The sequence below is a fragment of the Argiope bruennichi genome, chromosome 7, assembly GCF_947563725.1.
Source record: "Argiope bruennichi chromosome 7, qqArgBrue1.1, whole genome shotgun sequence".
In the NCBI taxonomy this organism is placed as follows: domain Eukaryota; kingdom Metazoa; phylum Arthropoda; class Arachnida; order Araneae; family Araneidae; genus Argiope; species Argiope bruennichi.
The window spans coordinates 73,200,320-73,214,788 of NC_079157.1; positions in this window are offsets into that span (position 1 = coordinate 73,200,320).

A 14,469-nucleotide genomic window follows, 5' to 3' on the forward strand; every position below is an offset into this window, starting at 1 on the left:
ATGTATGTTTTGTATATTAGTTTGACATATAAAAAGATTAATATATAATAAAAAAAATGCTTAGTGAAATTAATCATACTTCATAGATTAAACGAACAGCGTAATTATAAGGCTAAAGGCGGAGGGAAAAAGAGTATTATATATTCACAAACATGGAAGTAGATCGCAAACATTAAAAATATGCATCGCACAATTATCTATTGCTAATGAACATTAAGTGACTCTAATTTATTTATAATTATATGGATGTCAAAGAGCATTAGAATAATCATTATCTTTTCCTCATTTAATCTAAATAATTTCTCAATCATCTGTCTCGCTCATTATCTAAAATATTACTTCGGGAGAATTTTATTATTATTATTATTATTTTTTTGCATTAAAAAAACATTTCATATGATTTTCATAAATTTAGTTTTCATTTCTTTAATCGTTGATTCCTGCTCATAAACGTCAACCTTTAGCTACGGGTGGTACAACTGTTGTACCAGACTTTTATTTTACCTTTTCTTACGGGTCGGTACAACTGGTGTACGAGTTTGGATGTCGTTTCCCCACCTAAACTTTCCAGCTGAACCCTAATTGTCTCTTAAAATCCTTTCCCTTTTGTGTCGCACCCCTTAGGGTCAGGAGATTTCGTCCAGCAGTTGCTATAATCATTGTTGGCGCTTGTAAGTCTTGTGAACCCTGTTTTACAGCATTTTTTTAAGTAACATTCCTAAGAGGTATGGAATGAGTTTGCATAATTTCATTTGTGGGAAATACTCGTTGTAAACTTTCGTCTTTTCCCCTGTTTCTTAATTTTTTAACTTTATAAATTCCTTAATATTTTAACTTAATATAGTAATATATTAAGTTAATATAATAATATATGGTTATAGTTGGGTCCATCTAGTTGTCTAAATATCTGAACCAAGAACTTACTTGAAAGGATTTACTAATCATTTGAACAAGAAGAATTACTTGAAGTTTCATTTCTGATGGAATGGTATTATGAAGGTAATCGGCACCCTAGACAAATTGTTACTACTTCGCTCCAATTCGTCACAAATGATGCAGAAAATTTTTAAATCTATCAAAAATAAGAATTAGTAATATTAAAATCTTTATACTTTCATTTCAATCCACTGAAAAAAATACTAGACACTTGAATTATTCCGGAAATATTTGTATTGAAAAATAAAATAAAATAAAGTAACTGCATAAAAAAAGCAGGAACTCTAGATTTAATTTTAAGCATTTTCCGAAAGATAATCTAAATCATCTGCTAGTAAACATACTTGTATTTAATAACAAATGCTGATAATTTAGAATGCCAGCTTTATTTTTATAAGGTTTTTTTTTTTTTTTTAATTTTTTGCTAATTACTTTTCAACATAATGTTATCGCAATGAAATCTTATGTATCGAATTCTAAATAAACCATATCTAATCTTACTTTGGTTAAATTAACTGTCTTAAATCTGGTAATTACCTACGCTTTAGTAAAATTTCAGCAGAAAAACAATTTTTGTTATAATTCAGTTTTTGATTGTCTGCAAAATTGGGCATATTTTTCAAAAATACCACACTACAATGAGTAATAAAAATTCTCAAAGAAAAAAAAATCTCTATAAATTGTAATAATCGGCAAAGAATAGGAAAATGTTACTAGTAATTTATATTAAAAACCGTTAGAACTATATCAGAAATAAAAATTAAATTCGGTTTCCGTGAGCGCAATATATTAGTATTAAAACATTCAAATATATTTTAATCTACAAAACAGTATAGGATTGTCATCTGTGTTGTGCACAAAAAAATGGGAATATTTTTCAAAAAGAAAATATAAACAATTAGGATATTTATGCATGATATATAAATCGTTACATTTTATCAGAATTGATGAGTTAGAATAGCAAAATAAAATTCACAATTATGTGCAAGAATTAAAATTGCAGCTTCAGTAATGCTTGAAAAATTATTTAATTACTAATATGATTGAAAAATTGACACCATTTTGTTTAATGATCTAAATAACTATAAAGCAGTTATCCTATTTCCAATTTATTTAATGTTATAAAATTTAATTAAATACTTTTTCCTACGGAATTAGTAAACTAATGTTTCAGAAAAAAAAATTAAATAAATCTGCGATAAAAAAGTTTTTCTAGGATTCAGACATGGTGAAACCGCAAAAAAAGCAACCCGGTTACGACGGAGAGGACAGATGACCCATTAACACTACGGGGGTCGAAATCAAAGAGGTTATTTTTAACAATCGCCTTTAAAAGAAGGAGAAAGAATCTTCTAACTTTCCTCACTGAATCCCCACTTTCAAAGTAACTTTTCGGAGTTTGGGTTTCCGAAGCTTGAAGGTTAACTCGCATCGGTTAAGCGGAGCAGAGTGGCGCAGTGGAAGCGTGCTGGGCCCATAACCCAGAGGTCCGTGGATCGAAACCACGCTCTGCTAGAAAATATTTTTTTTTTCCTGCGCCTTTCTCTGTTTCATGAAACAATTTTGGAAATTATCAAACATGAAAGGTATCGCGCTTCATTGTGATTTTTTGAAATTTTTTTGCAAGTAAGATTTGTTAATATTTTTTTAAATTAAAGATTAAATTTCACAAAACAATTCTGAAAATATATGCGATGTATAGTTGTAAAGCTGATTAGTAAGTTTGAAATAAATAAATAATAATTTGATATTAAATGTTTGATATTTAATTACAAAAATTGATTTGATACGTCAAAATTATAAATGTTTTAAGATAAATTCACAAATATATTAGTTTTAAAAAGAATGTACGTTTATAATTGCATACTGCTGTTAACCCTCTCTAGGGCCGTGGGAAGTATGCTTCCCACCAAATTTATCAATCTTTGTATGAAATTATGTAGGTTGGCATAAGTTCTGATACATTTTTTTAGTAAGTCAGAAACTTAGATGCTTCAGTTCTTTATCTCAGACAAAATGATGTGTCTTGATTTGTTACTTAATTATTAATGAACCAAATTAATTATTGAATCAAATTAAATTTATCTAATAAGCTAAATGAATCCTTTTTCTTATTCTAATTTCAAGCCTAAAAATATTTTAACATAATATGAATAGAAAAAAATGGCCCTTTAAAGGTTCACTCAAAATAATGTAAATGATTTTTAAAACAATGGTTAAGAGATACAAAATTAATTTTATTGTTAATAAATATCATGAATGAATTACTTCACTCCAATCATATGTAATCTGAGACACATATTATTATTCGGATAAATGAACCAATAAAAAAAATTTTAAAAAAAAGAAATGATTCTTATCCATGAGACATATTTGCAAATTTTTCGGGAATTTCAGCAATTTTTCTTTGCCTAATTTCCAACATTAGAATACTTTGTTGATCTGAAATCCAAATCTGCTAATTATTTCATCGAATATTTAATCGCGTAATTTGCTTATATTGTTAAAAGTTAAAGAAAAAGTATTTTGCTTTATATAATATGTATAGGAAACACGAGGAAAATGAAACGAAATTACAGAGCGGTGAAAGCTTGAAGATAGACGAGCCAGACATTTACGTTTTTAATAGTGCTATAATATAATAAGAATTTTCCATTAAAAAGTTTTAAGTACATAAAAAAATCAAAGAACATGTGTAAGACTATCGAAATAATTTGGGATTAACATTTATCACAATTTTCGTCATCAAAGTTTTTTTTGGGAGAATCATAGAAACATAGTTATGTTTAAGAAATTTAATTAAATGTAATATATCCAATGCGAACTAGGCTAGTTATAAAAAAAAAAATGTGAAAATTGGTCGTAAATTATTTTGCACCAAAATATGATTTTAGGATTTTGCAAGCAACGTGAAAATCAAACTAACTTTGAGGCTTCGACAGGATTTAACGATATGATTTGATCATGTACCGTTAGCGTGTTATCGACAAGCCGCGGGCAATTTCAGAAACAGTCCTATCGAGATAACTACTTTCCCAAGGGCATCGAAATCGCATATCTAAGACTATTGTCTAAAGACAGTCGATTTTGTTTGAGGAATGAATGGAAAAAAAGAACAAAAATGGCCTCTCGCTTCGGCAGATATCGTGTGTCCACGCGAGGGGGATAACAAGTCCACCCTGGCACTACGCTACATCGTTTGGGCATCGGGTATCTTTCGTGACTGCTAATGTCATCCTCATCCTGTGGCCCATTGTGAAGCCCCCATCAGCGTGACCCTGAAGGAACAGGTGTCTTCTCGGAGAATTCACTTTCATTGAGAAACATCACCCCATGAATGGAAATTCCTCGTGTGACGGCAGTCGGAAACAATGCCACGCTTCCACCTGTTGCGAAATGCCCCTCAAGATGCGTAACGAGCGGTCAAGCATTACAGGATGGAGATGTCCAACCACGCCCGTGGTTACGAGTTCGTCTGCGAGATTCCCTCCCCGTCTCTTCGTTTGTTTGATTCTTCTCTAATTGCTGGAGTGAGGATTTATGATTGTGTCGAACAGTGGAGGGGCACGAAAGATACAAAAAGCGGGGAGGTGTCGCGAGAAGGAATAGAAACCAGATGTGGAGATGATAAATGCATCGTTCCATTGTTCGCGATTTCTTATCTAAGTAACTTGAAATCACATGATTTTCTGAATGAACTTAACCGGTTCAGCTGACATTTCCCGCTCCTCGTTTGTTGAAAAGAAGGCGACCATGATTAGCCAAATAATTCAATATTGATTTTTTTAAAGCAAAATTTCCAGAGGACCTTGTCGGCGATGACGCTTTGATTTATTTTAATACTTCCCCTCTCGAAAACGGTAATTGAAATACTTTTACTAAGATTTTGAAAGTGTTAATCAGATCGTAGTAACAGTTGACGGCCCCTACGAATCAAAATTTGGCGAATGTACCTCTCATTCTCTGCATCTTTTATGGATTCCATGGCATAGTATTATTTTTCAGCTATATCTTTCTATTTCAGTTTAAAAATTACCATTAAAGCCATATATCAAGCTCCCATGATACTCTCACCCCACTGGCTGGATAGGGCAAGGGTTTTTTGCTCGCTTCATACTCTCTCTGCGTCGGTCTGTAAATGTTGCCTTGAGCATCATTTGATTTTTTTTGTTCTCATTTGATATTAATTATTTAACAACTTTAAATTATGCCTAGAACATGGTATGATCTTCTCTTTTTTATGACTTGTTTTTTGCTGTTAAGATGTTATTTGGCAATAAATTTTTTAACTCATTTTTTAAATTTTGAAATTAATCTAAACACATACATTCTTGCTAATAATACGCGATTTTAATATTTTCAAACTTTAATTATCATTTGACTGATTAATTTAATTAAGTTTTGACTCCCAAGTAGTATAGATGCTTTGTAGTAAATTTGAGAATTAATTAACTATCAAAATGTTGAAGATTGTTTTAAAAAACCATACTTTTAACGCACTAATAAATGAGTGTTTATAGAACCTATCTTTATTAAATTTATTTCGCTTTACATCATCATATTTATCTTTTAAAAGGGCATAAACACAGTAATGTTTTACCCCAATGTCGTCATCTTAATTAATGCCGGAATTATTGTTATTTATTGAAGAATTACCACTCAATCCCAGAATACAATTAAATGCATATCTACTTGTTGTGTTTATTTAAAATAATTTTATCAATAAATAAATAATCTTGAAAGATAAAAAAAAAACCATTTATATTTTTTTTAAAAATTGTTTCGTCTTTTTCTTTCCAGCTATAGTTATACATGAAATATTTGTTACCTTATTTTATCAATCCTTTGAAACTTTATTTACAATTTATATGTGCTATGGTTAATGTGATTTATTGGTTATTATTAACAATAATAATTCATACAACTGATTATTCGATTTATCATATTGACCTGTTATTGCTAATATTAATCGTAATTATCTCTAATAATATTTGTTTTGGCGCTCGACAGAGCAGTGCGCTAAGTTTGACTGACAGTTACAAGATTTGGAGCATATAAATTTCGGAGGGGGGAAATGGTCACCTCGCACCGATTTTTTTTGGCGTTTTAATTAGAATTTTAATTAATTAAAAATGAAACTGAATTTTAAAGTTTTTCTCGATAACTTCCGAAAGTATTATTATACAAAAATAAATTTTATATTGTTCCAAAATTTAAAAAATAGCATTTTTAATGATACCAATTTAATAGTCATGCAAATTATACATATATATAGTAACCAATCTGAAGTAAGAAATTTTTTGAAAACGAAATCAAAATGAAAACGAAACGAAATAGTTTTGGAATCGCAACTAAAAATTATTTCTTATTCAAACTAAAACCAAAAAAAGGAACAGGAAAAACTTCATAGCATTTAGAGAGCGCAAATGCAGCTACTTCTAAAACACAGATGAAATGATACAAAAGTATTAAAATCAAGTGAATAGGAAAATTAAATAAACCAAATAAAAAAAAAGAATCAGGCCTGAAGACTTTTTCAAGGGTCACCCTCAGGCAGGGATTAAAAAAAAGGGGGATTTTTTCTGTGAGGGTCACGAGGAATCATTATTAGACTTCTGTCTGCATTCCCTCACAGAAAAAATCCCTTTTTTTGTATCCCTGCCTGAGGGTGACCCTTGAAAAAGTCTTCAGGCCTGATTCTTTTTTTATTTGGTTTATTTAATTTTCCTATTAACTTGATTTTAATACTTTTGTATATATATATATATATATATATATATATATATGTGTAATATTTTTCGAATCCTGTCGGCTCTTTAATATGTAACATTATTTTAAGTGAAGCTGAATGCAGTTTTGAAGACAGTAAAGAGACTTTTTATCTTTTTAAATTCTTTTTAATTCATCGGGAAAGCATAATTATTTACAAGCAGAGACGCGGACAAGACGTCCGCCGCAGCGCATTGCAAAAGCAGAAGTGGGGAAAAAGGGCCGAAATAAATTATCCCTCGCCTTATATAACCTTAGATTTTGATAGGGAAAATATTTCTTCACAGTGCCAATATATTAATAGGATTCAGATAGGGATTTCTGACGTATGTCAATCACATGTAAGGGAAACACAGGGATCTTTTAAGAAAGAATGTGCTTACTGTACATTTTTACCCCTTCACGCCGGGCGTGTGAAAATATCGGCGTTTAGCTGACTAAGCAATTTTATCAAGCTTCTCTTGAATTAATTAAGTAGAGAAAGAGGAATTGGATCACGAAATAAGAGAATATTTTTAGAATGAAATTACTATGAGCTAAATTAAGATAAAGTCTTGGAAATTAATTAAATTGAAATTGAGAGTTTAAAATATCATTACATATATATATATATATATATATATATATATATATATATATATATATATATATATATATATATATATATATTGTTTAATTCCCAATAATAGATTACATTACTGAATTGAAATTCAAATAGTTTTCATTGTTTCATAAAATCTTTAATCGCGTGATTTTCTTCCGTTGTAGAAAACTAAAGAAGAAGGATTCTGTTTAATATCTGTGTAGTTTACAAGACAAACTAAAAAGTGAAGTTACAGCATTGCGAAAGTTAGAAAAAAGATTAACCGAATATTTAGGTTATTATATATATCATTCTATATTATTCTAATAGCACTCTGACGTCATGAGATGGCTCTCCATCAGAAAGTGTCTATGTGCACAAAAAATACAACTGAAGTAAGACAATTAAAGATCACACTTTTAATGTCAAACAATTTAGCGGAATCATAGACATAAGATTATATTTAAACAATTTATCTGAAATCAAATGTAACCAATAATCTAAACTGACGATATATTATTGACTAGTTATTCATAATAACCAATTTTACAAACTATTTTTTACAAACTATTTTTTTTTTTTTTTTTTTTGTCAACTAGGAAAAGAAACATTTTTAATTGTTCTACCTGCCGACTCCTTTCAATCTAGCGGCTCTAGACAGCTAGACGCTAAATGTGTCTAGTTGGAAATCCACCACTGGAGGCCCTAAAATCCGTAAAAGTTGTCTGAAATTGACAAGAATTTCAATTGTTTGTCCCAGATTTTGATTAAATGTTTCTTATTTTCTCTAAAGTATCTTATAAATAAGTAACACACTTTAAAAAATATTAACTAGAATTTATTTTTAAAAATTTATATTAAAAATTAATTTTTAATTACTTTGTCCATAAAGCGTGACCAAACGTCCTTGAAAGTAGTGATTTTTTTGATAATTTGCCCCTATTTATCTATTAAAAAATGCACGTATTAAGGAAGCTTATTTTTTCTAAAAGTCAGTTTCTGAAGAATCCCCCCCCCCTCACTTTTTATTATTTAATTATGGAAATAACTCCATTGTTTAATCAAGATTAATGAGTGCAAAAAAAAAATGAACGTTGCTTGCTTTTAATAGCCTTCCAAGTAAAGTACTCTTAAATTTCAAATTTCAATAATAAACATTTTAATTATCTTTTTATGTATTAGAAGCGTTATACCTCTATTGCAACAGCCAGTGTCTCTTATTTTTTATTTTTCCAAAAATTTGACATTTAATCTGAAACAGGAAATTATTCTATTTTAACTAAGTCAAGAATTGGCTGCTTGAAAACAATCATATTCATGACATAATTAAATATATAAATCAAATCCGTCAAAATCAGAGGATTATTTTTTTTTGTGTGTAATATTAAGTATGTTTCATAATTTAAGTAACGAATATAGTTTGTACATTGGATTTAATAAAACATTTAATGTGTCGAAACAAGAAAGAAAAACCTCCAGCGCAAGGACAAATTATAGTTTTTTTTATGCATCCAATTAAATCAAAGAATAGAAAATAGTTTTTAGAAATACATAAACTACAATCTCTATGAGTAATTACGACAAAACTAAAATTAAATGAATAAAAAAAATCATTAATTACATATTTTAAATGGAAATCTACTCAATACATAGGAAATAAAAAGCCAAATTTTTATACTTTCATGCTAGTTACATAGAAAATAGTTGAATTTAATTATGAAATTGAAAAGAATTATCGATAAATATGGCTAAGATTTTTTAATTAATTTATTAAAATCAGAAAAACTTTACCGCAAATAATTATTGTAAAAAGGATAATTTTTTTAAAAAAATTATACTTTAATAATATCTGAAGTTATAAAGGATAAGGATTTCGCTTGATTTTTAATTCAATAGGTTTTCTTTCTAAAGTTTAAAAAAAAAAAAGAATTCTAAGCACTCATTCTTCTTTTTTTATACAAGTGATTATAATTGCCCTCATATAATAGGTGTAGTCGTTTCAGTCTGACTTAAAAAATAGTAAAATAATCGCAAAATATATCTATTACTTATGATTTTTGAAAATCTATTTCTGCTCTAAAAATACTTTAATTAGCAATTATTTTACTATTTCTTAATTTCCTTCATTCATTTTATTTTTATTTATATATTTATTTATTTATAGATTTTGCTTTTACCTCTTAAACTTAAGAAAATCTCAGATTGTAAGATCATGTTTCAACGCTTCTTCTTGGATTGGAATTCAGAAAATTTTGTCCTTTTTGATATATACTTTTAGCATAAATATTTATTCATAGGAACTAATTTCAGCAATTATTGAATTATTGAATGCTGATCATGGCTTGTTTATATAATTATTCTACTTCACAATGATTTTTTTTTTGATAACAAAAATATTCTTAGATTTCTTGCAGCATATCCGGATTCCGTGTCAATGACCTAACCATATGCCAGTGTTTTGTCTATTCTAGAGTCTACATAAATACGAACTTTTCCCTGTAGACGTGGATATAAAAAAATAATACTCATGATAAATACTTGTTTATCTTCCCTCGCTTCAAAGAACCTGTCTCAGCTCGTCGCAGAGTCTTGTGACTCAACGATTTTGACAGCCGACAACATTCAAACGGGAAAAATTGTTTCAAAAATGATTTATGATATCTTTCCCTTCATCTACAGAAGCTACATAGTGCCCCCCTCACCCGTCCCTTCAAGGGCTCTCAAACCACTTGTCAAGTCCGAGAGACATCATCAAAGAACAAGAAAAAGGTAGCCAAATCTCAAAAAACGTGAACTAGCTGCTATATCCCCCCCCCCCAAGTCCAGATGCTTTCTCATTTAAATAGAAAATGCCTTGAAACTAATCCTGTATTATGATTAATATTCGGTCCAGTTCTTGGCGAGTCTTTTTGGCATTGGTTTATTTATTAGCCAACCTATTCTTCTTAAAAGAATGATGCCTCAACAATAATACATCCATCTTATCCTGAAGGCGCTCATTGTTGATCTGGATAGCGGGGCAGGTAGAAATGGGACAATTGAAATGGCGGTAAATCAATAAACTCGCATAATAGGAATGAGCTTTGCTGCTGGTGTTTTTTAAAGTGTTTTTGGTGTTTTGTTATTAAGATATCTGCCAAAAAAGAAGATGTCTTATTCACAAGATACCTTGGAATAAATTAGATTTAAGAGTTATTTAGATCCTTTCATTTCATGACACTGATGATTTGTTAGAGGCATGAGCCATCTGCTGTTTATCCATAGCGGCCGATCTTCTAGTGAATTACGATGTTTTTCAGTAATTCATTCGAGAAAGAATAATGTTCCAAGTTAGATTTTTATTTATGTTTTGCGTTAATATTTTGAGGGAAGGAAGAATAACTGTTACCTGAAAGCGGGATACAAATGATGCTTCAGAAACAATTCTATATTTCAAACCAGTAGTGGATTAGTCATTTTGCGGCTCAAGGTAATACACTTTATGGAAGGTTCCTTTTTTTTTTTTTTTTTTTATAAACTGGTAAATTTTGTTACACATTTCAACATATTTATAGTTTAATCAATTAGTTAATGATTTGTTTTAAGCATTTTTTTTATTTTCAGAAATTTAATGAAAATGTACGCATTTTTATTTATTTATCAATTTATTATGACTCGCGTATATATTGCAACCCCGTTTGTTAGTGAATGCATTTAAAAAGATGATATTGGGGCTTTTAAATAACATTGTAACTAACTGAATATAATGAAACAAATAAAAAAACCTGATCCATTATAGTTGATTGGCTCAATATGATGATGTCGTGTCCGCGTTACCACAGAAATTGGGTGCAGTGGCTTCTGAAGGTAAAGACCCCTGAGCACCCGAGGGCAGAAGTCTGATTTCTAGCTCATATGAATATGAAACTCCCACATTCGCTTGCGCGACACCTTTTTACAGGGGGGCAAGTTCACACACCTCACAGATAGAACACTATTGAAGAACAACCATGCCCGTGCCGGGATTCGAACCCGGGACGCTGAGATCACGGGGAAGATGCGCTACCCCTATGCAAGGACGCCAGCGATGTTTAATATAATTTTATTTATAGTTCCTAGTATTATAATTAATAGAATTTGTACTTTTTACTAATTTATTTATTTGGTAACTAGAAAAATAATTTTTTAAATGATCTATCTGCGGTCATTCTCAGCCCAACGGACATAAGCAGTTGTCCAGTCGGAAGTCCGTCCTGTGGCAGATTTAGAATTTCTGTTACACTAAACAGTTCAAATAATAATAATATCCTCTTTTTTTTTTTTCTTTCTTTTTTTTAATAAACTGATAAATTCATTCTCATATTTCAACACATTTTTAACTCAATTAGCATTTTTATAATTTATTTTAGGTTGAATTTCGATGATCTTTGAATTATTATTATGTACTCATTTACTATGATTTCATATTCCGAGATATAGTATACATTCTTACACAATATTAATTATGCAGATGCTTATTTTTTTAAAAAATATCATAATAACAAAATGAAAGTAATGAAAATATAGGAACCTGATCAATTAAGGTTGACAAAATTCTAATATTGATCCTTATATTTTGCTTGTCAATTTATACTTTTTCTAAAAATATTTTTGTTACTTAGACTAATAATATATTCTTAAATTCAACTTGTTTTCGCCCCTCTTTAATTAAATACAAAGCTAACAGCTGTATAGTTGGCGGGAGCTGTATAGTTGGCGGGGTATATAGCTGTATGTTGGCGGGACAGCTATATAGTTGGCGGGAACGGCCCAAAGAGGCCGAGAAGGAAGTGAGTGCACAAGGTCCAAGATTCTGAATTCTGAGAACGCCTCAGCGAATGACATCAAAGCCGTGTACATACATTTCATGTGATGTGGTTTATTGGCGCAAGAGCCATTTTTGACTATACTGTGCCAAGCATACATATAAAATCAGAGCAGACATTTAAACCAACACGATTTTAAAAGTGAATGTAAGTAATGAAAAGTGTCGATCCAAATATTATAAAACCATTTTAACTTAAGACAATGATTAATGTACATGGAAAATAATCATGTAAAGAAGACGCATTTTACATAAAAGGAAAAAATAAACAGACGAAAAAGGTGTTAAATACAGTTGATGGAACAAATAGCTCTTAAAAATTTAAAAATATTTGGGTGGTATTTCTCACCCACCAGGTCCTGCAAGTCAACCCTTTTTCCTAGTCATATTATGTTAAAATATTTTTAGGCTTGAAATTAGAATAAGAAAAGGGATTCATTTAGCTTATTAGATAAATTTAATTTGATTCATTAATTCATTTGGTTAATTAATAATTAAGTAACAAATCAAGACTCGTCATTTTGTCTGAGATAAAGAACTGAAGCATCTAAGTTTCTGACTTATTAAATAATTTCTCTGAACTTATGCCAACCTACATAATTTCATACAAAGATTGATAAATTTGGTGGGAAGCATACTTCCCACGGCCCTAGAAAGGGTTAAGAGAAGACGAGTTGAAAAAATTATGATGATGAGCATTAAAATCGGGACATTCAATTAAAATATGTTTCACTCTAAAAGCAATATGACAAGTGGGGCAAATTGGCGCCCTTTCAATTCCCCAATTTCACATCAACCTCTCGTATAGGGTGAACAGGCCATAAACCAACCGTAGGCTTGACGGAATGGAGTTTATTCTCGATCTGCAGATCCCATGCCAAATTCCAAGTTGAATAAATATATTTAATGAAAAATCTCTTAATGTCACAATATGGAAGTCTATGGGACAAAAAAAGGAGTCTGCAGATTTTGCCGCTGAATCAGTCTCTTCATTCCCAGAAATAAAGCGAGGGCTTGGAAAACAAATGCTTGGTTGTAAAGTATGTAATAAAGGGAACAATAATAAGAGGAATAAATAAATATAGAGAAAAAAAAAACAGTATAAATGTGTAAAAATAAATACAACGGTGTTACACACACACAAAAAAAATGATTTGAATATCGATGGCTTCAAAAAAAAAAAAAAAAAAATCTACAACTTATCAGACGATCTAACGATTCCTTTTCATTAGATTGATCATTAAATCTCATGAGAGGATTTACAATGTAAAACGTATACAGCTGTTACGCATCCTAAATAAGCATTCTAAAATAAGCAGGCTGCCCTCATACCAGAACTTTCTTATCCATCTCGAGCTAAATTAACTCGCTTCACAGCACACAGAACCGCATTCTGGTCTTGATCCTATTAAAGAAATTGAGAGATCAATTTAGCTGGACTTCATCAAAAAAAGATAAAACGTCCGCACATTAATGATCTTTTCAACCTTCGAACGCGAACGGTTGCGATCGATAAATAAATCGATTAACCAATTTTTTTTATAATTGATGATTCGTAATAATCGATGGGAAGAAGCCAAAAAATGAAACAACAACGTGTGCGTGAGAAAGCTCGACTTTCCAGGGCTTGTTTCGAAAGTGGCTTTTTGACACTCAGCGACAAGCGCGGTAGAGGTGCGAATCGACAGCGATTTAATGGAAACGTGCCCTGCTTACCTAAGAGCCCTGCGATCGAAATTGCTGATCCAGCGGTTCAGAGGCAATGAAACAGCGCTTTTCTGCTAAAACGCTGTTTGATAAGACGAGGAATGTTCCGTGATCGGACTTTTTGTCGGTGTCCTGTGTGCTTCGCGGGTCAGGTTTCCCCAGATATTCCAATGAATTACAGCTGTCAGATGATAGGGCGGCTTTGTGTTAGTCTCTACCTCGAATGCTTTAGAGTGTAGGTTCCTTAAACTATTTTCATTACCGATTATTCCATTTCGACTTATAAAGTGGTCTTTGACCACATTCAAATTTCGTCATCTCAAATCTGTATGAAGCAGGATTATTCAGAAAGAATGTGCAGACTGAAAATGTTTATTTCTAATGGATGATAGTAGATAGATAACAAATTTTAATTTACGAATTCAACAGGTGTTCTATTTTTTATGCAACAAATGTGAAATCGGATGACCCCCCATTCATTCCTCCATGAAGTAACATGATTGGTTATTGGACTCGCCACTATAATAATTCGATCTTGCGAATATTGAAAAGATGGAGATATAAATTTTAACCATATGCTATATAGTTAGGTGCAAAATTCCTCCTTTCTGCTTTCTCTTCCTGATAATTT